The sequence below is a fragment of the Manihot esculenta genome, chromosome 17, assembly GCF_001659605.2.
Source record: "Manihot esculenta cultivar AM560-2 chromosome 17, M.esculenta_v8, whole genome shotgun sequence".
NCBI lineage: Eukaryota > Viridiplantae > Streptophyta > Magnoliopsida > Malpighiales > Euphorbiaceae > Manihot > Manihot esculenta.
The window spans coordinates 20,456,716-20,481,020 of NC_035177.2; the positions used below are offsets into that span (position 1 = coordinate 20,456,716).

Here is a 24,305-nt window from a genome sequence, read left to right on the forward strand (position 1 = left end):
CTTCTTGTCTTCTTGTAGCCTTTAAATAGATCTTGAGAGGCTGCCTAGGGTTTCATGGAAGTCCAGGAGACTTTTAGAGGCTGTCCAAAGTGTCCTTGGTGTTGCATGTGCCTTGTTTGTGCATGTATGAAGGCAAAAACGAGTTGCATGTGATGGAAGGCAAGTGGGGGCACTTTGGTCTTTTCAATTGCTGCCCAAGGTCTCCAAGATGTTGCCTAAAGAGTTAAGAGGCTGCCCATGCACTAATAAGGAAGGTGGAGACTCCTTTTGAATTTTGAATGTGCATGGCACTAAGTAGGAAGCATGTGATCTTTGGATTTTCCTTCCTTAATAAGGGGGATCTTGAAATCCAATAATTGAATGTGAATATTGAAGATTTGGATCTCAAGATATTTCCCTTATTTGGCTCCTCAAATATGGCAACTTGGGATATGGCTTCTTGAACAAGGAAATAGTGCAATAGAGCGCATTTTCGGCTGCCTAAGTTGAGTTTCGGAGGCTGGACTTGCGTCTTTGTTCTGAAGGTTCGGCGGCCGAAGGTAGAGATTCGGCGGCCGAAGGTAGTGGACTTTCGTCTCTGCCTGCATGGTTCGGCGGCCGAAGGTGCCGCTGAAGGTGGTCCACTTTCGTCTCTGGAGTCCTCTTTCGGTCGCCGAAGGTTGCCGCCGAAGGTGACTGATTTTTGGCTTCCGAAAGTTGCCTCCGAAGGTTGCTTCTCTAATTTTGGCTTCTTTTAGCATTTTTAAGAGCATTTTCTCCAAATTGTTTCTTTACACCTAATACTTGTAAAACATGATTAAAACCACAAAATTAGGCAGAATAGGTGCAAATAAACATCAATAAGATCATGAAAATATGGACTAAAATATGCTCTATCACTCCACAAGCGGGTTCGGCGGCCGAAAGTCCATTCGGCGGTCGAACCTGAGTTTCTCCAATGTGGCAGAAACGCAACTCCAACATGCACAAATGCCTCACAAACCTTTCCAACATGCATAAACCTGATCTACAATATGCATACTCAAGCATACAAGCTCCTAGGGGCTTCAAACCATCAAAAACCCCAACTACAACACATCAAGCAACTACAAACATCATACATTGCTCAAAAACTTAACATAACCCATAAAACTAACCAAAACCTAAACATGCATTTCTACCCCATAGATCAATTTAAAACTTGTTTAAAACATACAATGAGCTCAAGATCGGCCCTTACCTCTTGAAGATCGAGAGGAAAAATGATCCTAGCTCGGAGATGGGAGAGATCGAGTTTCTTGAACCTCCAAGCTCCAAAACTTGCTATATGCTCAAAAATCTTCAAAACAAAGTGAAAACTCATGAAAATCATGAAAGATTTGAAGGAAGAAACTCAAAATCGGAGAGGGACGGCGGAGAGCTCACCTTGGCCGAAAATGGGGAGAAAAACTCACCCATTTCGGCTAAGGGACCCCTTTATAGGTGGCTGACCAGGCCACTTTCGGGGGCCTAATGTGCCTCCGCATGCATGCCATGTTCGGCGGCCGAACTTAAGGTTCGGCGGCCGAACCTGGACTTCCCTCACTTATGACTTCGGGGGCCTAAAGCACACCCGAAGTGCAAGCATGTTCAGCGGCCGAACCTGGGTCTTCCTCAAAGGCTATTTTCATTCAAAACTCATTTTTCTTTTTACTTAACATCATCAAAAACATGAAAACATTTTATAAATATATCATTTTACCCTTCTAGAGATTTCCGACATCCGAGATTCCACCGGACGGTAGGAATTCCGATACCGGAGTCTAGTCGGGTATTACATGTACCAGACAACTCTAACTGTAGCCCTTCATTAATAAGCTTGTAGAATTCCCTCATCACCGGTCTTCTCTCTACTATAACATGGGATAAACTGCCAAGTGATTTCCGGCTTAGGGCATCTGCCACAACATTTGCCTTACCCAGATGGTACTGAATCTTGCAATCATAGTCACTAAGCAGTTCTACCCATCTTCTCTGCCTTAGGTTCAACTCTCTTTGACTTAAGATGTACTGCAAAATCTTATGATCTGTAAAGATCTCACATTTAACCCCATACAGGTAATGCCTCCACATCTTGAGTGAAAAGATCACAGCTGCCATCTCTAGGTCATGTGTAGGATAATTCAACTCATGCTTCTTCAGCTGCCTAGAAGCATAAGCAATTACCCTCTCATTCTGCATCAACATGCAACCTAGTCCCATATGGGATGCATCACAAAACACTATGAAATCTTTATCACTGGTAGGCAGAGCTAACACCGGTGCTGACGTTAACCTTTTCTTCAGCTCTTCAAAACTTTCTTCACACTGATCAGACCACACAAATCTCTGATTTTTCTTAGTTAATCTGGTCATAGAAGCGGCAATTTTGGAGAAGTCCTGGACGAACCTCCTGTAGTAACCTGCCAAACCCAAAAAGCTTTTAATTTCTGTTACTATAGTGGGTCTGGGCCAGTTAGCTACAACTTCTACTTTCTTGGAGTACACTTCAATTTTCTTTTCTGATACAACATGCCCCAAGAATGAGATGCTCCTCAACCAGAATTCACACTTGGAGAACTTGGCATGCAAGCCGTGCTCCCTCGGGGTCTGTAACACTATCCTCAGATGATGGGCATGCTCCTCTACGTCTCTGGAATACACTAAGATATCGTCAATAAAAACGATAACAAAGTGGTCCAGGTACTGGCTAAAAACTCTGTTCATGAGGTCCATGAATGTTGCAGGGGCATTGGTTAGCCCGAACGACATTACTAGGAACTCATAGTGCCCATATCTGGTCCTGAACGCCGTCTTCGGCACATCTTCCTCTCTGATTCTTAGCTGGTGATACCCGGATCTCAAATCTATCTTGGAAAAACAACCCGCTCCAGCTAGCTGGTCAAATAGATCATCAATCCTGGGTAGAGGATACTTGTTCTTGGTAGTGACTTTGTTCAACTGCCTGTAGTCGATACAAAGTCTCAAGGATCTATCCTTCTTCTTTACAAACAGCACTGGAGCACCCCAAGGTGAGGTACTTGGTCGGATGAAACCCTTGTCTACCAATTCTTGCAACTACTTTTTCAACTCTTTTAGCTCTGCAGGTGCTATCCTGTAGGGGGGAATAGAGATCGGTCCGGTTCCAGGCATCACTTCTATTTCAAACTCTATCTCCCTAGCAGGTGGTAGTCCTGGAAGCTCGTTTGGGAAGACATCTAGAAACTCTCTGGCTACGGGCACTGAGGCGGGCTCCCTGATCTGACTATCAAGCTCTCTGACATGAGCTAGAAACCCCTGACAATCCCTCCTAAGCAACCTACGAGCCTGTAGGGCTGATATCAGACCTCTAGGTGTACCCCTCCTGTCTCCTCTGAAGACAATCTCTGACCCATCCTGTCCTCTGAACCTAACTACCTTGTCTCTGCAGTCCAAGATAGCACCATGAGCAGATAGCCAATCCATCCCTAGAATGACATCAAAATCAGTCAAATCTAGAACCACAAGGTCGGCTGGAAGGCATCTACCTTCAACAAAGACTGGACTGAATTGGCAGATTGACTCTGCCACTGATGGATCACACTTGGGTCCACTGACCCAAAGGGGACACTCTAACCCAGAAGCCATCAAACCCACTCTATCTATGGCTCTCGGAGCAATAAAAGAATGAGAAGCACCAGGGTCTATTAAAGCATACACATCAGAACATCCAATGATGAGATTACCTGACACCACGGTGTTTGACGTGTTAGCTTCCTGCTGAGTCATAGTGAAGATTAGAGCTGGAGCTGATGGACCTTCACCCCAGGAACCTGCTGAAGAAGTGGCTGTCCCTCTCCCTCTGCCTCTACCACTGCCCTGTGTCATGGCTGGAGCTACTGACTGAGCCACACTGCCTGAAGCCGTCCGCTGGGACTGAGCCATCATAACTGCATTAGGACACTCACGTGCTATGTGCCCCTCCTGCCCACATCTGAAGCAGGCTGTAGTCCCAAGCCGACATACCCCCTTGTGCGGCTTTCCACACCTCGTGCATCCTAAACTGTCTGAACCAGAGCTCGAGCCACCACCCATTCCCAGACCAGACTTCAACCGGTTCTAAAACTTATTCTTCTTTGGCTTCTTAGTGGATCTATTCCACCTTTTACTTTCTATGGCGGCTGCACCTAGAGAGGAGAGATTAAAATTTCCTATACCCAGGTTTTTAGAACCCGAAGACTGTGCCACCTGCTGTTTCACTATTCCTTGGATGATGGCACTAGCCTCCATCTTTTTGGCTGCATCCACTATGGCATGGAAGCTCTCCCTCTCTGCTGCTAGGATTAGGGAGGAATACCTAGGGTGGAGCCTCATGGTATACCTCCTAGCTTTCTTCTGGTCAGTATCATATGCCTAACCCACATACTGCAGCAACTCCAGGAACTTATCGGTGTACTCATCGACACTCATGTCCTCTGTCTGTCTCAGCTGCTCAAACTCAACAACCTTCAGCTCCCTAGAACTGTCTGGAAAAGCCCATCCAGCAAACTCATTGGCAAACTCTTCCCAGGATAGGCTATCCAGCCTTGGGTCCGCATAGTTTTTAAACCACTCCCTTGCTTTCTTACATTTCAATGTGAACCCCACCATTTGAATGGCTCTACTATCACTGGCTCCTAGCTCATCCGTTATCATTTTCACCGTTTTGAGATACTCAAACGGATCATCCCCTGTTTTGAACTTGGGAGCATCCTGCTTCAGGTAATCTGTCATCTTTACTTTGCTCCCCACACATGAGCTAGGTTTGGGTGTTTGGATATCAGGGACTATGGGTTCTACTGGTGGAGGAGGAGGTGCAGCATTCCCTGGGTTTGGGTTTGCTGTATTTTGGCAAAAAGGTGAGGGTGGAAACATAGGGTAGGGTGGATATGGTGGGTAGTAGGGAGGATAGGGCATGAAGGAAGGGTATGGATTATAACTAGAGAAATCCGATGTACCTCCCATCGGATACCCTGGTCCCTGTGGATAGGGTTGGTATTGGGGTGGGTGAACATAACCCGAGGCCTGAGCGCCTCCCTGTGACTCTCCTATACCCTCTTCTGACATACTCATGCCCAGACTACCATCTCTTCTCTGTTCATCCTCCTCTGGTCCCCTCACATCTGCTGACATCCTTCCTGGGTCCGTTCTCCTCCTATTCACATCAAAAGACCTTCTAGGGTCCCTTGATGTCCCTTCTCTGCTGGACCTACTAGACCTTGCTCTAGGCAGAGTAGGGGGAAGGGCACCCATGCCCTCATTCTCAGGTGGGACTCCAGTCAATCATGCAGATCGACGAGTGCCTCGCATTCTGTTTTCTGAAAAAAACAACATTCATCTCAAAACATTAGCATCATATGGTTCATGTGGAAACACATGAACCCACATCATACATAGCATATCATTAATGCACATGCATATAATCATGGCATTACACATCATCATCAATACAGGACTCTACATCCTATCCTAGTGGACATGATTTTTCCTATAGTGTTTGCCCTTCTATAACATCTATGAGCCCGACACACTCTAGGTCCGACCATATGAACCAGGCTCTGATACCACTCTATAACGACCCGAAAATCTGACCGCTACCGGCGCTAGGATTCAGATCGACTTAAGGTCGCCGAAACCCGTAGCAAGCCTAACATACATCCTGTTATACTTGATGAAATCCCATACATGATCATACATTTTCATAAAAACTTAAACTTTTCGTATACCAAGCTTGACCTGTGCATGCATCATAACTGTAAACATAAAAACCCCATACTAGAGCCCTCATCAAATGCTCTAGTAGGGTCAACATCTCATACATCAAGCTTGGTTCAACACATCTCATCATTAAAGACATTTACATAAAGATCATGTACAAAAGGGATTACAATCTATCAATAGGGCCAAGCACAATACTACCCACAATACATTACATGTCCACTACTAATCTATTACATAGCATATACCATCAACCTTGGTGACTTCTTGTGCTATCTCTGACCTGCAAAGGCTTCTTATGCTTGTTCTTAACAGCATTAGTAGCATCAGCAGGAGGTGGTTCTGGGATAGCTTCATCAAGCACATAGAACTTTTTCTCTTGTTTGAGAACAATTCTCAAGTTTCTAAACCAGTCAACAAAATTAGTCCCATTTTCTTTCAGTTTAACCTTCTCAAGGATAGATCGCAGTGATAAGATGGAATTGTTATTAGCAGCCATAATTATCTACAAAATATGCAAATATAATCAATTAATATTGAGGTGATAATAGTCTCCCACTAAAATATAACCCTCAAAATAATAATAATATTTTAGTGGGCTAAGATCCATATTTCACCTAATTCTAAGTCAGCTTTGGCATGACGCTTAGAATTAAGTTATTTAGGTAGGTAACCCCTTACCAATTACATCTAATGTAACTCTTAAATTATGAGGTGTTGACATCATATGTCAAATGCATGTTATACCCCATCTAATGCCTTAGGCCCAAAACCGTTTTGATAGCCTAATTAAGCTCAACCAAAATTAAATAAATGAGTAACCATTACTCATCCTATCTTACTAGGATAACCTAATGCACTTTGCTTTGGCAAAACCTGCATTTTGGTGATCTTAGTCTTGATAGGTTTTTAATATATGGGTGGCATTAAAACTTAAAATTTTAGAGTGAGGGTTCAACTTTTAATTTTAATTATTTTGTCTTGCATATATATATTATAACATCCTATATGCATACATATATATATCTATAGACAACAATGCATAGTATCTCGTACTAATATATGACAAAATAATAAAATATAGTCATTTAAATCTGATTTAAAAACTAAAAGAAAATAATTTAAAATTTATTTTCTGCCCAAAAGACTATGTTTGAAAAATCTTCAAAATTGCAGGGACCAAATCATAATTTGGCTTGCAACTGCATCTTCTTCTCTAGCCGCCGCCGCACTATTCACGGCAGCTGACCATGGCCCATCTTTTGCCGCACTATTCACAGCAGCTGACCATGGCCACAGGAATCGTGTTCCTCGTGAACATGATTTCCAGAAATTGATTTCTTTTTTTTTATTAAAATTTAATTATTTATTTATTTTAATTTTTTCTAATAAAAATTTAAAATTTTCTAAATGATCCAATCATTTATCCATAATTATCATGCCATTCTAATAAACATATATCGCATATATAATATCAATCATGGCATAATTAATTTAAACGAAAAGCACAGGTAGGCTCTGATACCACTGTTGGGAAATCCCAAGATTATTGCAATCCAGTTGCGCAGCGGAAAAATAAAATCTCTGTTGATTTCCTTTCCCTGAATCCGAGTGCTTCGTTTAATTAATAAGATGGATATGAGACTAACCTGTTAATCTCGTCAAGAAGAAATAATGTTGGATTGATGGTGCTGCTTTTTCAAACGAACACCCTCTATGGTATCCACATGAACGTCTTCTATCCTTCTAGAGTGCTAGCTCTCTCAAGGATGGATAGATTATGTGCTCCACAATCTGCAATCTTTTAAACTGAGTTTTCTCAAAAACACATCCCTTCCACAATTCGTAGAAGGGGTATTTATATGTTTCAGTCTTTTGTTTTTACACAAATCTTTTTCCTAAAAGGAGTTGTGTTTTTCCCACAACTCCTTTTCCTAAAAGGAGTTGTATTTTTCCCGCAACCCCTTTTCCTAAAAGGAGTTGTATTTTTCCCGCAACCCCTTTTCCTAAAAGGAGTTGTGTTCATAACCAACTATCACAATCTCGCAGATACTTAAATATCTTATGTGATAGAGTCCTTTATCTGTAACACTTACAGATAGACTGCAGATCTTTTAAATATTATTATCTCATAATAATAAATGATTAATAATAATAACACTTTATTATTATTAATTATATTAATAATTAATATTAATAATAATAACACTTATTATTATTAATTATATTAATAATTAATATTAATAATAATAACATTTTATTATTATTAATTATATTAATGATTAATAATAATAACACTTTATTATTATTAATTATATTAATGGGCTTTGGGCTTTTGGCCCATTAATAGGCTCATATTAATTGGCAATAGACCCAGTCCCACAAGGCCCATAAGTCATAAGTGGCCTATAGCAAGACATTATGACTACCCAACTAATATGAAGATCAATAGTCCGATAAAGCCTAATAAATAGAACATGAATTAATCTCTTTGCCACACGATATCTAGTTTGAACATAAGTCATGGTCAATGTCAAACTTATAATGTTCAAACTTATGATTTCTTGATCTCTAAGTAGACTGATAAATTCAAATGATATTGATCACACTATCAATTCATTTGAGCACGGCCATGCATTTCTCAGTCTCACTTATCGAGGGGCCCAGAAGATATCTCTCTCATAGAGAGGAACAAATCCTATCTTGATTGTTCATTATCCTCTACATAATTTCTATTATGCTCAATCATAACCTTTATAATTGTCCGATTAAAGACAACGTTTGATTATATCAAAACATAATAGTCCTTATGTTGGAAACTATGATAATCTCAAGTCAAAGGATTAAGACATAACTACTTTGAGATTCACTTATGACAATGACCCATGTAGTGATCTCAATGCGGGTCCATCCAATACTTTGTTCTCTAACAAGTATCTATGATTATTGAATTATATCAACATATACATAATCATCTCATGATTATCAATCAATAATCATACCAGTTATATTTTATTATTATCAACATAATAATAAGTAACCAGGGATGATAATCATTATTATGTAACATGCAAACAAATAATAATGATAAAAATCTCTTTTATTAATAACCAAAACGGCATACAAAAAGGTCCAAGATAATGACCTAGGACATATACACTAACATATACACATACTACATACATTATCCATAAACTCAACATTAACCCTAACAACAATCAACTAACCTAAACATGCATTTCTACTCCCATAACCCCTCATAAAACTTGTTTAAAACATGGGATAAGCTAAAGATCTACCCTTACCTCTTGAAGATCGAGAGGGGAGGCTACCTAAACTTGGAGAAATGGAGGAAGAGAGCTCCGGGGTCTCCAAGCTTCAAATCTTGATCTTAGCTCCAAAAACTTCAAAAACCAAGTTAAAACTCGTTAAAACTTGAAAGATTTGAGGAAAATCATCAAAACCAACCATGGGAGGGCATGAACTCACCGTTGACCGAAAATAGGGGAGAAAACTCGCCCATTTTCGGCCATGAGGCCTTTTATAGGTGGCTGGCCAGACCACCTTCGGAAGGCAAAGGCGACTCCAAAACTCCACCATGTTCGGCGGTCGAACATGAGGTTCGGCGGCCGAACCTGGATTTTTCTCTATGGTCATTTTCATTCAAAACTCAATTTCTTTCTTACTTAAAACCATAAAATACATGAAAACATTCTATAAAAACATGATTTTACCCTTCTAGAGGTTTCCGACATCCGAGATTCCACCGGACGGTAGGAATTCCGATACCGGAGTCTAGCCGGGTATTACAACTGTGACTACTGTAATTTGGATGGACATAAATGAGCTAGATGCTTCAAATTGATCGGCTATCCGGAGTGGTTTAAGAGCAAGAACAAGTAATTCAACAATCTAGGGACGTTCAAGCTAAGATACACTGCTCACATCTTACATACTGAAGGTCACGGTGTAGAATTAGTCCCGAAAACACTGTTAGCAGGTGCTGGACCGATCGCCTCCAATGAATTAAGCAAGATAGAAGAAGTCGATACAAAGCTAGAGCTACTGTGATAGGAGATGAACAAATTGGTCAAAGGAAAAGCGGTTGCCACAATAAACACAGTTAGTTCGCATCCAGCCTATTGTCACAATCCAGCCAATTATTCTGGTAACAACTTCAGCTCTTTCAATCCAACTAATTTTTCTGGTAATAGCTCTTTCACTCATAAAATTTCTTCAATATTTGCTTGTTGTGCTATGGTAACTAGATCAGAAGCACGGATCATTGATACTGGTGCATCGGATCATGTCACGCCATATAAGTATCATATGAAATCTATATGTTCTGTTACTGCACCAATAACTGTACACTTGTGGAATGGCTCTTCCACACAGGTCACACACATTGAAAATGTTGCATTGAACACACATATAAAGTTAATTGATGTTCTTCTTGTTCCTGATTTTAATATGAATTTTCTGTCTGTATCCAAGCTGCTTAAGCATGCCAACTTAACAATACAATTTTGTTCATTGTGTTATTTCTTTTAGGACCAGAAGAATAGGTCTATTATAGTTGTTAGCCAAATGATTAGTGGTTTATACATTTTAGACAATAATAGTTTCTCTGTTTCCAGTATCCAGTCCTATGTTGACTATGTGTGTAATAAAATTGCCCCAAACCTCAATGTAAAAGTTGCTGAGCTTTAAAATTGCAATAAAGAAGCTACGTATCTTGCAAATCCTATAATAAAAATTCCTTTCTCTATTATTCATGCTAGATTAGGACACTCTTCTTGTCATAAAATATCTCATATACCTGTGCTAAATCATATTGTTGACACTAATCATACATGTACCTTATGTCCTCTAGCTAAAATGTCCACATTGCCCTTTCATAATAGTAATACGGTTATTGCCAATCCTTTCGACCTTGTGCATATGGATTCATGGGGACCTTTTTCTATTCATTCTGTCACTGGTGCTAGTTTTTTTTTTTTAACTATTATTGATGATAAGACTAGGGCAACTTGGACCTATATGCTTAGATTTAAATATCAGACATATTCTGTTTTGAAATCTTTCATTCAATATGTCAATACACAATTTGGAACAAAAATTAAAAATATAAGATTCGACAATGGAGGAGAATTTATTAATAAAAGGTGTGCTTCTTTGCTTTCTTTACACGGTATTATCCATCAAACTACTTACCCTTATACACCTCAACAGAACGGCACAGTAGAAATTAAACATAAGCACCTTCTCAACATAGCTAGGGCCATCCAGTTTTAAGCTCAATTTCTAAAAAATTATTGGTCTGAGTGTATATTGGTTGCTACCTACATCATTAACAGAATACCAGTCAAAGCTTTAGGATGGTTAACTCCCTCTGAAGCCTTGTTTTATAAACCACCTAATTATGATCACCTAAAAACTATTGGTTGCTTGTGCTTTGCCATTAATAACAATCCTCAAAAGGATAAATTTGATCCTAGATCTACCAACTATATTCTCCTTGGATACTCAGCTACACAGAAGGGGTATAGATTATAAAACTTGGATACAAAACAAATCTTTGTTAGTAGAGATATTCTTTTCCATGAATCCACTTTTCTTTTTCAACATAATCCCTCTCAGGAGCCTTCTTTTTCAAATACTGTTCTTCCTGTCAATTTACCTGATGATGAATCAAGCTCTTCCTCTAATGTTCAAGTTCCAACACAATTGGATTCTATTTCCCAATCACATTCTCAGGAACATATCTCTTTTTCCACCCTCTCTTTAAGAAAGAGCACCAGAAATTGGATTCTTTTTTCCAATCACATTCTCAGGAACAGGTCTCTTTTCCCACTCTCCCTTTAAGAAAGAGCACTAGAATTTATAGTAAAACATCTTGGATGCAAGATTTTGTTGTAAGTCATTTATCTACTGCTTCTAACTTCGGTTTGTCTGTTCGCTTTACACCTTCACATCACATTTATCTTAATACAATTTCTCACATTCATGAACCCTGCACTTACACTCAAGCCTTCAATGACCCTAATTGGGTTAAAGCCATGCACTATGTGTCGGAAAATCCTGAGATTATTGCAACCCAGTTGCACAGCGAAAAAATAAAATCTCTGTTGATTTCCTTTCCCAGAATTCGAGTGCTTCGTTTAATTCACAAGAAAGATTTGAGACTAACCTGTTAATCTCGTTGAGAATATACAATGTTGGACTGATGGTGCTGCCTTTTCAAACGAACACCCTCTATGGTATCCACACGAACGTCTTCTATCCTTCTAGAATGCTAGCTCTCTCAAAGATTGATAGATTATGTGCTCCACAATCTGCAATCTTTTAGACTGAGTTTTCTCAAAAACGTCGTCCACACTCTCTTCGTAGAAAGAGTATTTATATGTTTCAGTCTTTTTGTTTTCCCACAACTCTTTTCCTAAAAGAGTTGTGCTACTCTTTTCCCAAAAGAGTTGTGTTCAGAACTCACTATCACAATCTCGCAGATACTCAAATATCTTTATGTGATAGAGTCCTTTATCTGTAACAGTTACAGATAGACTGCAGATCTTTTAAATATTATTATCTTATAATAATAAATAATTAATAATAATAACACTTTATTATTATTAATTATACTAATGGGCTTTTAGCCCATTAATATAGCACATCAACAACGTTCTTGTGTGTGACCCAATAGGCTCACATTAATTGGCAATAGACCCAATCCAACAAGGCCTATAAGTCATAAGTAGCCTCTAGCAAGACATTATGACTACCCAACTAATATGAGGATCAATAGTCCGATAAAGCCTATTAAATAGAACATGAATTAATCCTTTTGTCACACGATATCTAGTTTGAACATAAGTCATGGTCAATGTCAAACTTATAATGTTCAAACTTATGATTTCTCGATCTCTAAGTAGACTGATAAATTCAAATGATATTGATCACACTATCAATTCATTTGAGCACGGCCATGCATTTCTCAGTCTCACTTATCGAGGGGCCCAGAAGATATCTCTCTCATAGAGAGGGACAAATCCTATCTTGATTGTTCATTATCCTCTACATAATTTCTATTATGCTCAATAATAACCTTTATGATTGTCCAATTAAAGACAACGTTTGGTTATGTCAAAACATAATAGTCCTTATGTTGGAAACTATGGCAATCTCAAGTCAAAGGATTAAGACATAACTATTTTGAGATTCACTTATGACAATGATCCATGTAGTGATCTCAATGCGGGTCCATCCAATACTTTATTCTCTAACAAGTATCTATGATTATTGAATTATATCAACATATACATAATCATCTCATGATTATCAATCAATAATCATACCAGTTATATTTTATTATTATCAACATAATAATAAGTAACCAGGGATGATAATCATTATTATGTAACATGCAAATAAATAATAATGATAAAAACCTCTTTTATTAATAACCAAAACGACATACAAAAAGGTCCAAGCCTGATAAATATAGGCGGCTAATTGGCAGGTTGCTATACATTAACATTACTAGGCTTCGCATTAGCTTTGCAGTTCATTATCTCAGTCAATTTATGTCAAGTCCTAGAAAGCCCCATTGGGACATCGCCTGCCATGTCTTAAGATATCTTATGACTTACCCAGCTAAGGCATTATATTTTTCTGCCACGTCTGACTTGTCTAATCTTTTCATTTATTGTGATGCAAATTGGGCCACTTGTTCCTTTTTCTAGGTAATATATTACTGGTTTTTGTATTTTTTTAGAAGGTTCTTTTATCAACTGGAAAACCAAGAAATAGAATACAGTTTCCAAATCCTCTGCCGAAGCTGAATATCAAAGCATGGGCATTGTCGTGTGTGAGCTTTTATGGATTTCATATATATTAAAAGACTTATGAGTTAATGTGCAATTTTCTGTTTCTTTGCAGTGCGATAACCAAGCAACCATTCATATAGCTAACAACCCCATTTTTCATAAGAGAATCAAGCATCTTGACATAGATTGTCATCTGGTCAGGGAACAACTCCAAAAAGGTTTTGTTGCTCCTGTTCACGTGTCATCCTCTCCTTAGCTTGCGGATGTCTTCACTAAGCCATTAACCACTCCATAACACCATTTTTTTTGTCTCCAAGTTGCATCTGGTTGCTTTGCCCCCTGATCCAACTTGAGGGGATGTTAGTATAGAGCTACTATAGTATTTTAGATGTTTTAGTATATTGTATTCTAGTAGGTTCCAGTAGGTTCTTGTATTTTCTAGTGAATGGTTTATAGGTCTAGACTACCTATATATAGGTGGAGTATGTATACTGAAAATTTACTTCAGAGTATACAAATACATGTCTAAATACTCTCATTTAATTAAGAATTTTTATTTAGCATTCAAGATGACTTAAAACGACAGCACCGTAGCATCTTTTAGCATTTGAACTGAGACTCAAATAATACAGTAAAGAGAATCAAAGTGCTATTATAGTAAAGAGAATCAAATTGCAATAGCACTGTAGATAAGAATTTTTTTTGTACAATTGGCTCTAACTAGTTCAAATTCAAGATCTCCCAGCTCTAAAGACGACTACGGTACTAATGAGTGTGCATATAAGAAATTAATACAACAGAAATCACTAACATATTGGGCATCCTATAGTGAAAACCTCAGGAAATTCAAGTAGTATAATATCAGGAAAAAGGCTAATGTACAATGATAAGCAGGATGCTCCCTTGTTCTAAAATACATTGCCGTTCTCAATTCACACAGAGTTCTGTAGCAATTTGAGAATTTACAGTAGTTGAAAAAAATTAAGTGTCTTATCTCATAACTGTTATTAAAACAAGCATATTTGAATGAATAAGGGGAAATCCATGAATTTACCAAAAGAGAATTAGAATTGTGGAGGTGGTGGTTGATGTGTAGAAACAACTAATATTTTTCTTGGTCAATGCATTGGCACCTGCTACAATCTCCAATATCTTTCCAGTAATCTTTGCCTGGCGCTCCCTATTGTAAACGATGGAAAGGGTCTTTTTCAATTCCATTGCATTATCAGTTGCATTGCTCATAGCACTCATCCTAGCAGCAAGCTCACTGGCTAGTGATTCTTGCAATGCCTTTAAAATTTGACTGTTCAAGTATAGAGGTAATAAGGCATCAAAAATTTGAACTGGGTCCTGCTCAAACTGCAAAATGGGGGAGAAATATGTTGTTTGAGTCCTAACAACATCTCTCTCTATAGTTAACTTCCCTTCTTTTGTTGTCAATCTGAAGAACTCATCCTCAGCAGCATCCACACAGTTCCCATTAATGTCACAAATCTCTCCCTTTGGTGAGAGTGGAAGCAAGGTTTGTATAACAAGATCAGACTTTACCAGTGACACAAATTTTGTGTATAAAAGCTCCACCTTATCAACCTCTTCACTTACAAAGAGTGAAAAAACATCATCTGCAATTGTTGGAGCCTCTTTAGCTGTGGAGAGAGAGGTACCCTCAATACTCCTATCTACTGGAATATAATTAAGGCCGCCTTAAAAAATAAGTGTTACCCTTCTTTCCAACGCTAATGACAGTATAATCAAGTCCAAGATCCTTCAATTCTACAATCTTTGATTCTGCCTTTTTGATTATATTGTTGTTGAAACCTCCACAAAGACCTCTATCACCAATAACAATAATTAGAGAAACTTTCTTGACCGGCCTAATTTTGGTTAGAGGCACATCTGTGTCCTCAGTTTGGAGTTGTTCATTAATGTTGTATAGAACTTCTACTAGAGTTTCAAAGAAAGGCCTACCATTGACAATAGCTTCTTATGCTCTCCTCACTTTAGCAGCAGCAACAAGCTTCATAGCCTCTGTGATCTTTTGTGTGTTCTTCACTGAATCTATACAACTCCTAAGCTCCTGGAGACCACAATGAATTGAGGTCACAGAAGAGGATCTTGAAGGATTGGTGTCAAACGAACTATGTAACGACCCGGAAATCCGGACCGCTACCGGCGCTAGGATCCAGATCGGCTTAAGGCCGCCGGGACCCGTAGCAAGCCTAACATGCATCCTGTATAGCTGGTATAATCCCATACATGATCAGACATAAGCATAAACTTTAAAGTATAAAACTGTAAACTTCTTCTTTAACCCGTTTGACCTGTGTATGCACTATGACTGAACTCATAGAACCCCTAGGGTCAGCATACCCCTTTGTCAAACTCGGTCCATCACATGAAACACATAAAATAAAACTCATGTACAAAGGGATTAACCAACTCGGGCCAAGCACAATACTATAACTCTGATCATATAACATAATATCATTATACAATACAACTCTTGTTACATCAATACATAACCTTACATTACATCATGTCCACAACTATTCTATTACATAATCATGACCATGGACGTAACCTGCTGATCTCCTGTCTATCTCGATCTACTCTGCACCTGCAAGACTGGGGTTAGGGGAGAGGGGTGAGCTAGAAAGCCCAGTGAGCAGAAACTAAAAAAAATTATTTGCTTTAATTCCTCCATTTTTAGGTATCTTATTGTTCATTTTATTATTATCATAGTTCCTCCATTTTTAGGTATCTTATTAAGTAACTTTTTCTTGTTCATGCTTTCATGAAATGCAACACATCACAAACATATCACATCAAGGATGAATTTGTCACCTATAGCCCTCTACATACTGTAGTACGTCCAACTATACCAGGGGCGATGAGGCCACACCTAGTATTCGCTTACATAACTCATATCATAACAAGTCCAACTACACCAGGGGCGATTAGGCCTCACCTAGTGTTCGCTTACCTAACATAGTACCAGGGGCGACCTGGTCTTTCTGTCTCATATCATACCATGGCATATCATATCATATTATCTCATCTCATACTGAGGGCTAAGGATCATCCAACATCCATCCACATCAACAACATATTATGCAATGCATCATATTCGTGAGTTCTAATGCAAAACAACCTAATACATATATCATGGCATTTATGATGCATGGATCATGCTCTAAAAACATTTAATTTCTTAGTTTAAAACATTAGGTTTAGTTCCACTCACCTGAGGCTAGCTCTGCACCGATTCTGAAGTGGTTGACACTGCTAAACACCTTGGTTCCTCGGGTCCAATCCTACACAGGTGGACTCCAGTGAGGGACCAAACATACATAAACATAACTCTACTATACTCCCCAAAAACCCCCTAAAACATCCTGAAAACATCACATAAAAACATGCAAGAAAAGTCTGGACAGGGCACCTTCGGCGGCACCTTCGGCGGCCGAAAGTCCAGACAAATCCGAAAGTCAGGCAGGTTCGGCGGCACCTTCGGCGGCCGAAACTCCCAGACAGAGACGAAACTCATGCATGTTCGGCGGCACCTTCGGCGGCCGAAAGTCTCGGACAGATCCGAAACTCCAACTTTCGGGGGCAGGCTTCGGCAGCCTAAAGCTGCCTCCCAAGCTGGTTCGGCGGCCGAAAGTCCCTTCGGCTGCCGAACCTGGTTTCTGCCAAAGGGCAGAAACTTGGTTCTTCTTGCCCATTCCAACCCCCTACACAACCAATCATGCAAAGACCTATTCTACAACATGCATACTCAAGCATACAAGCTCCTAAGGGTCTCAAACTAACTTAAACCCCAACTACAACACACAAACAAGGCACATTGCTCAAGAACATGCACATTGAACCCATAAACATAAAAGAAACTTCAACAAGCCTACTCATGCTTTTCTACCCCATAGATCTACTTAAAACTTTCTTAAAACATGCAAGAGAGGTTGGATCTAAGCTTACCTCTTGAAGATCGAGAGGGAAAAACGATCCTAGCTTGGAGGTAGAGAGAAATCCGCTCTTTGGTCTCCAAGCTTCCAATCTTACTCTAACTTCAAAACTCTTCAAAAACAAGATGTAACTTGTTAAAATCTGAAAGATTTGAGGGAAAACACTTAAAATGACCAAAGGAGGGCTAGAGCTCACCGTCGGCCGAAATGGGAGAGGAAACCTCACCTGTTTCGGTCACGGGGCCTTTTATAGGGCTGGTTCTGCCACCTTTCGGCGGCCTAACGTGCCCCCACATCTCATGCATGTTCGGCGGCCGAACATGAGGTTCGGCGGCCGAACCTTAAGTCTTTCAAATAAGGCTTTCGGGGGCCAAAGGCGCTCCCAAAACCTATCCATGTTCGGCGGCCGAACTTAACTTTCGGCGGCCGAACCTGGTAAAGCCTCCTTAGGCCTTTTTCATTCAAAACTCATTTTCCTTTTTACTTAAAACATAAAATACCTTAAAAACATTTCATAAAACATGGTTTTCCCCTTCTAGAGGTTTCCGACATCTGAGATTCCACCGGACGGTAGGAATTCCGATACCGGAGTCTAGCCGGGTATTACATTCTCCCCCCCTTAAGAACATTCGTCCCCGAATGTTCCTCAATTAGGACATGCATAACGTGAAACATAACATACAATCATAACAACACATAAGTTCGAATTTAAAAAGAAACACGGTGTCACTGGAGTATGAACTCTCGGTCTCCCTGATGCACTTTTCATCTTAAGGTGATTCTAAGGGACTTTCACCATCGGGATTTCCTTGTTTCCACACTTTCTAACGTGCGTGTCTGCGGTCTGTACTAGCTGCTCAACATAGGTGAGATCCTCTGCGATCTCCACCTCTGGTTCCTTCAAGAACCTCACTCGGACCCGACACAAACTCATATACCGTGGAAACATGTAAAAACGGATGGATTTCTTCCATTGAAGTAGGTAAATCTAACTCGTGGGATACATTCCCAAATCCTTTGCAGGATTTCAAAGGGTCTAATGTATCTTAGAGCTAATTCACCTTTCTGCCCATAACGAGTCACCCTCTCTTTAGGAGACATCTCCAGTAACCTCATCTTCCTCGAGAACCTCAACACGCTTCCACTGCGCACTCTAACAAAAACTCTTCTTCTCTTCTGAAATTTACATGTCTCTTGCGGACGACTCCATACTCTCCCGCTGACTCTCAGCAGTTCTGTTTCTTCTCATCTTCTGACTAGTGGCTTTCTTCTTACTGTACTGAGGGATGGGGTAAGCTGCCAAGTGGTTTCCGGTTGAGGGCATCTATCGAAATATCTGCCTCTGCCGAATATACCGAACCTTGAAGTCATAACCACTACGCAGTTTTTACCCATCTCCTTTAATTCAGGTTCTTCTCCCTTGACTCAAGATGTATTGCAAGTTTCTTCGATCTGTAAGGATCTACTACCACGCCTTATACAGGTACCGCCTCCACATCTTGAGTGCAAAGCTTACCATTGCCATCCTTAGATCATGTATAAGATGATTCAACTCATGCTTCTCCAACTACCTAGAAGCATAAGCAATCATCCTACCCCTTTTCATTAATACACAATCTAGTTCCACTCGGAACGTATCACGGGACACTGTGAAATCTTCATCACTGGCGGACAGAGCCACCACTGGTGCTGACATCTACATTTCCTTTGGCTCTTCCAAAGCCCTCTTCACTCTGAGTAGACCACACACCTTCTAGTTCTTCTTGATCCGTCTGGCCATAGGAGCGGCAACTCTAGAGAAGTTCTAGATGAACCTCCATTAGGTAACCTGCCCAACCCAAAAGCTCTTTGATCTTTGTCACTACAATGGGCCTGGGCTAGTCGGCTACAACTTCAACTTTCTCAGGTCTACTTCACTTTTCTTTTCTCCGACACATATGACCCAAGAAAAGTATGCTCCTTGACCGGAACTCACATTTGGAGAACTGAGCATCCAAGCCATGTTCTCTCAGGATCTGCAATCCTGATTTCAGATGATGGGCGTACCCTTCTGCATTTCTGGAACTCACCGAGGTACCGTCAATGAAGACGATAACGGAGTGATCCAGAAACCGACTAAAACTCTGCTTATGAGATCCATGAATGTTGTAGGGGTGTGCATTCACCCGAACGACATTCCTAAGAACCCATAGTGCCCACATCTGGTTCTAAACACTGCTCTCTGTACATCTTCTTCCTTGATCTTAACTGATGGTACGTGGACTTCAGATCTATCTTGGAAGGACAACTAGCTCCTGCTAGCTGATTTCAACTAGATCGTCGATCCACGGTAACAACTACCTGATCTGGGTAGTGACTTCGTTCAACGACTTGCAGTCGATACAAAGTCCTAGGGATCCATCTTTTATTCTCATGACAACACTGGAACACCCCAAGGCGAAGTGCTCAGTCAGATGGAAACCCTTAACTACCAATTCTTACAACTGATCCTTATAACTCCTTTAACTCTGTTGATACCATCCTGTAGGGAGGGATAGAGATTGGTCCAATTTCATGAATTACTTCTATTTTAAGCTCTATCTCCCTGACAGGTGGTAGTCCTGGGAACTCATCTGGAGAAACATCTAAAACTCTCTCTAACAACGGGCATTGAGGCGGGCTCCCTGACCTGACTGCTATACTCTCTCTGAAAAGCTAGAATCTCTGACAACTTTTTCCTGAACAACCTACGAGCCTGTAGGGTTGATACTGAACCTCTAGGTATCCCTATTTTGTCCCCTCTACGGACTACCTCTGATCCATCCTGAACTCTGAACCTGACTACCTTGTCTCTGCAGACTAGGTAGTACCACTAGTAGAAGAACCAATCCAACACTAGAATGACGTCAATCAGTCAAATCTAGAACCGCTAGGTCAGCTGGAAAGCATCTACTCACAACACAAACTCTGACTATAATGGCAGACTGACTCTGCCACAGATGGATCACACTTGGGTGCACTGACCCCAAGGGGATACTCTAACCCATAAGCTATCAACCCAACCTCACAAGGGCTCACAAGTAAACAAGGAAAAGAGAAACATCATGGTTCATAAAAGCGCACACATCAAACATAAAAGAGTGAGATTACCTGATCCCATCGGGTTTGATGTGTTAGCCTCCTGCTGGGTCATGGCGAAGATCCGCGCTGGAGCTGATGGACCTTCCCCACGGGAACCTGCTGAAGAAGGGGCTGTCCCCCTGTCTCCGCCTCTACCACTGCCCTGAAACAAGGATGGAGCTACTGGGTGAGCTACACTGTCCGAAACTGTCTGCTGGGACCGTGCCACCAAGGTCGCGGTGGGACACTCACGTGCCATGTGCCCCTCCTGTCCGCACCTGAAGCATGCTGTTGTCCCAATCAAACAGACTCCCTTGTGCTGCCTACCGCACCGTATACATCTGGAGTTACCCGAACCAGAGCTCGAACCATCACCTAAACCCAGACCAGACTTTATCTGTTCCCAAAACTTGCTCTTCTTCGATCTTCTGAGGCCTCTGCCTCCCTTCTTACTTTTTGTGACAGCCTCGTTCAAAGGGGAGAGATCAACATCACTTGTCCCTGGGATTTTGGAACCCGAAGACTGTGCCACGTACTGTTTAACTGTCCCCTGGACAATGGCACTAGCCTCCATTCTCCGTGCCATATCTACTATAGCATGGAAGCTCTCCCTTTCTGCTGATTGAACCAACGAGGAATACCTGGGGTGAAGCTTCATAACATATCTCCTAGACTTCTTCAGGTCTGTGTCAAGACCTTGTCCTGCAAACGGCAACAACTCCAGGAACCTGTCAGTAAACTCCTCTACGCTCATCTCTTCCGTCTGCCTTAGCTGCTCAAACTCGATCATCTTCAGTTCTCTGGAACTATCTGGAAAAGCCCATCCTGCAAACTCATTGGCAAACTGCTCCCAGGATAAGCTCTCCAACCTTGGGTTCACATAGTTTTTGAACCATTCCCTTGCCTTCTTGCATTTCAATGTGAACCCTGCCATCTGAATGGCTCTACTGTCACTCGCTCCTAACTCATCTGTTATCATCTTTACCGTTCTGAGGTACTCAAAAGGGTCATCACCTGATTCAAACTTGGGGGCATCCAACTTTAGGTAATCTGTCATCTTTACTCTACCCCCAACTGATGAACCAGGTTTGGGTATCGGGACATCAGGGACAATTGGTTCTGCTGGTGGAGGAGGAGGTGCAGCATTCCCTGGGTTAGGGTTAGCTGGACCTGAGAAAAAAGGTGAGGATGGAAACATGGGGTACTGTGGGTACGGTGGGTGAAAGGGAGGATAGGGCATAAAGGTGGGATATGGGTTATAGCTGAAGAAATCCGACGTACCTCCCATCGGATACCCTGGCCCTTGCGGGTAGGGTGGATACTGTGGTGGAACAAAACCCGAGGCCTGAGTGCCTCCTTGGGACTCCCCCATATCCTCTACTGACATACTCATGCCCAAACTACTATCTCTTCTCTGGTTATCCTCCTCTGTTTCCATCACATCCGCTGACATACCTTCATGAACTGATCTCCTCCGACCTGCATCAAAAGACCTTCTGGGGTCCCTTGATGTACTTTCTCTGATCGTCCTACAAGATCTTGCCCTCTGCAGAGCAGGGGGATGGGCATCCATGCCCTCATTCTCTGGCGGAGCTCCAGTCAATCTCGCAGATCGACGAGTTCCTCTCATCTTCACTTCTGAAAGCATAACATAGCACATAAACATAAGCATCATACGGTTCATGTGGAAACACATGAACCTGCATCACATACACATCATAGCATTAATGCACATGCTCATCATCATGGCATTCCACATCATCAGACAAGACAGGACTCCATATCCTATCCTAGTGGACATGATCTTCCTATTGTGCTTGCCCTACTATAACCTCTATGAGCCCGACACACTATAGGTCCGACCATGTGAACCTAGGGCTTTGATACCACTCTGTAACGACCCGGAAATCCGGACCGCTACCGGCGCTAGGATCCAGATCGGCTTAAGGCCGCCGGGACCCGTAGCAAGCCTAACATGCATCCTGTATAGCTGGTATAATCCCATACATGATCAGACATAAGCATAAACTTTAAAGTATAAAACTGTAAACTTCTTCTTTAACCCGTTTGACCTGTGTATGCACTATGACTGAACTCATAGAACCCCTAGGGTCAGCATACCCCTTTGTCAAACTCGGTCCATCACATGAAACACATAAAATAAAACTCATGTACAAAGGGATTAACCAACTCGGGCCAAGCACAATACTATAACTCTGATCATATAACATAATATCATTATACAATACAACTCTTGTTACATCAATACATAACCTTACATTACATCATGTCCACAACTATTCTATTACATAATCATGACCATGGACGTAACCTGCTGATCTCCTGTCTATCTCGATCTACTCTGCACCTGCAAGACTGGGGTTAGGGGAGAGGGGTGAGCTAGAAAGCCCAGTGAGCAGAAACTAAAAAAATTATTTGCTTTAATTCCTCCATTTTTAGGTATCTTATTGTTCATTTTATTATTATCATAGTTCCTCCATTTTTAGGTATCTTATTAAGTAACTTTTTCTTGTTCATGCTTTCATGAAATGCAACACATCACAAACATATCACATCAAGGATGAATTTGTCACCTATAGCCCTCTACATACTGTAGTACGTCCAACTATACCAGGGGCGATGAGGCCACACCTAGTATTCGCTTACATAACTCATATCATAACAAGTCCAACTACACCAGGGGCGATTAGGCCTCACCTAGTGTTCGCTTACCTAACATAGTACCAGGGGCGACCTGGTCTTTCTGTCTCATATCATACCATGGCATATCATATCATATTATCTCATCTCATACTGAGGGCTAAGGATCATCCAACATCCATCCACATCAACAACATATTATGCAATGCATCATATTCGTGAGTTCTAATGCAAAACAACCTAATACATATATCATGGCATTTATGATGCATGGATCATGCTCTAAAAACATTTAATTTCTTAGTTTAAAACATTAGGTTTAGTTCCACTCACCTGAGGCTAGCTCTGCACCGATTCTGAAGTGGTTGACACTGCTAAACACCTTGGTTCCTCGGGTCCAATCCTACACAGGTGGACTCCAGTGAGGGACCAAACATACATAAACATAACTCTACTATACTCCCCAAAAACCCCCTAAAACATCCTGAAAACATCACATAAAAACATGCAAGAAAAGTCTGGACAGGGCACCTTCGGCGGCACCTTCGGCGGCCGAAAGTCCAGACAGATCCGAAAGTCAGGCAGGTTCGGCGGCACCTTCGGCGGCCGAAACTCCCAGACAGAGACGAAACTCATGCATGTTCGGCGGCACCTTCGGCGGCCGAAAGTCTCGGACAGATCCGAAACTCCAACTTTCGGGGGCAGGCTTCGGCAGCCTAAAGCTGCCTCCCAAGCTGGTTCGGCGGCCGAAAGTCCCTTCGGCTGCCGAACCTGGTTTCTGCCAAAGGGCAGAAACTTGGTTCTTCTTGCCCATTCCAACCCCCTACACAACCAATCATGCAAAGACCTATTCTACAACATGCATACTCAAGCATACAAGCTCCTAAGGGTCTCAAACTAACTTAAACCCCAACTACAACACACAAACAAGGCACATTGCTCAAGAACATGCACATTGAACCCATAAACATAAAAGAAACTTCAACAAGCCTACTCATGCTTTTCTACCCCATAGATCTACTTA

At 41.1% G+C, this 24,305-nt stretch overlaps 1 pseudogene; it reads right to left on the reverse strand.

Moving 5' to 3' along the window:
• Nucleotides 1-14,606: 14,606 nt before the first annotated feature.
• LOC110607684 lies at nt 14,607-21,858 on the reverse strand (annotated as a pseudogene).
• Between the last annotated feature and the right edge of the window lie 2,447 nt (nt 21,859-24,305).